The sequence below is a fragment of the Meleagris gallopavo genome, chromosome 7, assembly GCF_000146605.3.
Source record: "Meleagris gallopavo isolate NT-WF06-2002-E0010 breed Aviagen turkey brand Nicholas breeding stock chromosome 7, Turkey_5.1, whole genome shotgun sequence".
NCBI classification, from domain to species: Eukaryota; Metazoa; Chordata; class Aves; order Galliformes; family Phasianidae; genus Meleagris; species Meleagris gallopavo.
The window spans coordinates 32107166-32110810 of record NC_015017.2 but is presented as its reverse complement, the minus strand read 5'-3'; positions in this window follow the sequence as shown (position 1 = coordinate 32110810).

Below are 3645 nucleotides of genomic sequence, written 5' to 3'. Positions count from 1 at the left end.
TTAGATTGCATGAGATGCTCAGGAAAGTTACGATCTCCTCCTGTGTTTAGCACACAGCTTTCCCTGCAGCTGCTGTGTCAAAGTATCTGCAATATAGGTAAAGATAGCCACAATGCTAGCCAAACGTTATCTTTCTAAGAGATTTAAGTAAAGGTTACTGCAGGCAAAATGTTAAATTCTCATGGCTTTCTACTGAGTGTTTTCAGTATTTTGTATAGTTCACATCCCTACGTATATTTCAGGCTTAGAAAAACAAATTCCAGACAGAAGTTACAGATGAAAATTAATATCTAAATACTGATTCATATATAAAGGGCTTTTTTTTTCATAAATGACAGTCATTCAAACTATCAGTTGTTTGGAGAGGAAGAATCAGCGGGCAATCTAATTCAAGGAATTAGATTGTAGTGCCTGATGTAGATCTACAAGTTAATTTAAATAATGAGTCACCTGGTAGGCAATCAAATCTAGGTCAGGACATTTAGCAGGCTGAAAATAATGAGTCTAACAGCAACAGAGCTCACAAAACAATCCACATAATAATGGCAGCATAAGAATGACAGTCCTAACATAACCAGACAGCATGCTCAAACTGTAAATAGACAGAGCAAAGAGAATGAACTTGCGTGGGGAGGCAAAACATATTCTCCAATGAAACTATTATAGAAGAATTATGTTTGGTTAAAAGGCAGCACACTGACAATCACAGTGAGGACATTCAATATTTATGCGCTCTTATTGCATCTGCGATATCGGTGAAAGCACTCTTTTCCAGCTTTTTCTTCTTATGCACGTAAAGCAAATAGAGTCAAATGTGGCTGTTGGTTTCAGGGAAGCTAGGCAGACAGGCAAGATTTTCCTGGTGTCTTTTGCTGGCTTTTGCTTGCACTGGTTGATGATCTTGATTTTAAAAGCTGTTTCTTGGTTCAAGAAGATAAGAATATCAGGGAAGGAGAAAGTAAATGTTCAAACGCAGCTCCCTCTGCAGTCCCCTTTACTTCAGTCTGCAAAAGGATAGCCTTTTAGAAATATAATTAGTACAAACAGGCAATACAGAGGAGAAACTTCAAGCCTTCTCCCTCTGCAACTCCCTTACAAAATGCATGCCATGGATCTCTGTGTGTGCTTCGAGCCCAGGGGCTGCCACCAAATCCAGATCCTTCTGCTTTTTGAGAATATATCAGCAGAGGATTTGTTTAAGCAGAAAACACTAGATGTCAGCAGTCCTCCTCGCACCTCGATGTGTGCTCTTGCTCAAGAACACAGTACTCATTTTAAACTAATCCAGTTCTTTCAGGGCAGGAATTCACTTACCTATTTTATGTTTTTTGTTTTTTTTGTTTTTTTTTTTTTTTATTATTATTATTTTTAATTATTTTCTGAACCTGCTCCAACAGCTGCACATCTTTCTTGTGTCCGGAACCCCAAGCCTGAATACAGGGCTCCAGATGGAGCCTTATGAAGGCACAACAAAGCAGGACAATCCCTTCCTTGCCCTGTGTCCTCTTCTGTTGTTGCATCCCAGCCTACTGTTGGCATTCTGGGCTGCAAGTGCACGCTGCTGGCTTGTGTCAAGTTTACGTGGTTTGGTCCAGCATTTTAAAATGCATTTTTGTATTAAGAGTAGTTCAGGCTTACCAAAGGCTGTACTAAGTTATTAAGATAAAATGTAGAATAGCAGCAGATTTACCTATTGAGAGTCATTTTATAACCAGTTAACCATACGATGCTCCAAGCAACTGGCACTGTTGGCTTGTTACTAATGCTGGTCTGTTGAGTTTATTCAGCTTAAACTAATAGGGAAACATATAAGAGATGACTACCAAATAAACATTCTTCCATTTTGGCCTATCATTATGACTTAGCATGGCACAATTCCAAGTAGCTAATATTGAATAGCTTTTTTTTTAAACTCTGTGAGCTGTTTTAGTTTATAATTGCAAATTCCATTGTTAAGAATTGTTAAGTTACATCCAGAGATTCAAGAAAGGATATTGCTTTGTAGCTTAGCTATGTGGTTCCAAAGTTGTTACTGAATTCTCTGCCCCTTCAAGAGAATCAGTGGGAGCTCTGTGATGCCACCTATTGTGCTTTTATTTCTTTTCAACATCAAAAGAGAATGATCAGATTTTATTCTTACTTTTATCAGTGTGAGCTATATTTGCCTATAAGCAGTATCTGCTGTGGCAGTAAAGACATATCTGGTGGCTACCTGGAAAAACTTCATCAGGCTTCAGTAATGCAAAATGGATGACAGAGAGACTAAACTGGATCTTATGCAGTTGTTAAAATGTCATTTTTTATTACAGTCTCAATCATTAGCTTATTGTTATCTGTAATATATATATATATATATAAACTTTCCTTCATTTTCACAAAGACAAAAATAGCAGTGAAAAGCATTTAGTATCAAAAGAGCAAAGGCTCTTCATTCCTGCAGCAGTATGAGTTGAATCACATCTGAATAACAGCACCTGTGAACCAGGACAGCCTGGTGCAATGCTCTAGGCCATGGATGCTGAATTAAGAGATCCGAGCTATTCCTCCATTTCTGCTAATGTTTTTCAGTTTTTCTTCTTTAAATTACTGCTATTTTGGGGAAAATTCCTCTCTCCCTCTCTACTTATATTGCAGATTTCCTTTTGGACTTGTGAACTATGCTGCAATGTGAGTGGTACCAGTAGCAAGAGGTTGCAGAGATATATCCATCTTCTCTACATCATGATAAGGAGGGTATTCACAGTACTGCAAACTCAGATATCTTTGCTGTTGTTGCTGTTATTCTGTTTTCAGTTTTATGTTAACCAGTTTTATGTGTTCTCAAAGTTAACAAGAAGAAGAAAATGAAGAAGAAAAGTAGAATTCACTATGAGTGGCTTTGAGGTCCGCTTGGATGAAGGGAGCATTGTAAATGAGAACTGATAACCAAAGAATGGAACAAGATGAAAAGCACCAGCCTGTACAGGCAGGGAATCACAAGCTGATGTCTATTCCCTGTGTATTTCACCAACATCGGAGCCAGTCACACCTAAAATGTTTTTCAAAAGTTGGGAGCAGAACATTTAAGTTGTAGGTAGCAAAAAGATTTGTTTGACTGACTTACTAAAATGATGATCCTCGATACAGCAATTTTCCTCACTTTAGTTACTTGGATTTTACAGTTTATAAATGCCTGAAATAGTAATGCCATATGCAACCCTTTTTAGCCAGACCTACTTAAAATGCTCATTCAAAAGTAATAAGCACAATATTTTTCTAATCAGGTCCCCTTGGAATGAAATCACTGGAAAAATGTTCCTGCCAGTTCGTGGTGATTACCTGTGTGTCTCATTATTCCAAACCCTATCTGACAGCCACACAGCCATAACTGCCTTTCAACAAGAACCACCACTGAGTCTTTTAAAATAATTTTATTTCAATTTCTAGCTAGTTCTAACTTAAACAGCACACATAATTGCCTAATAAGCAGTTCATAAGAAGAACATAATTTCAAAGTGAAATGTTGGACCCATCCAGCCTTTGACAGTAACAGAAATTAGAGATGCCTTTTAAGTTCTCCAGTGCAAGTTATTCTGCAACAGAAGAATCAGCAAACTGGAAACTTGTTAGAATGCTGATTAAAGTTTCAAAGTATGCCCAGAATTT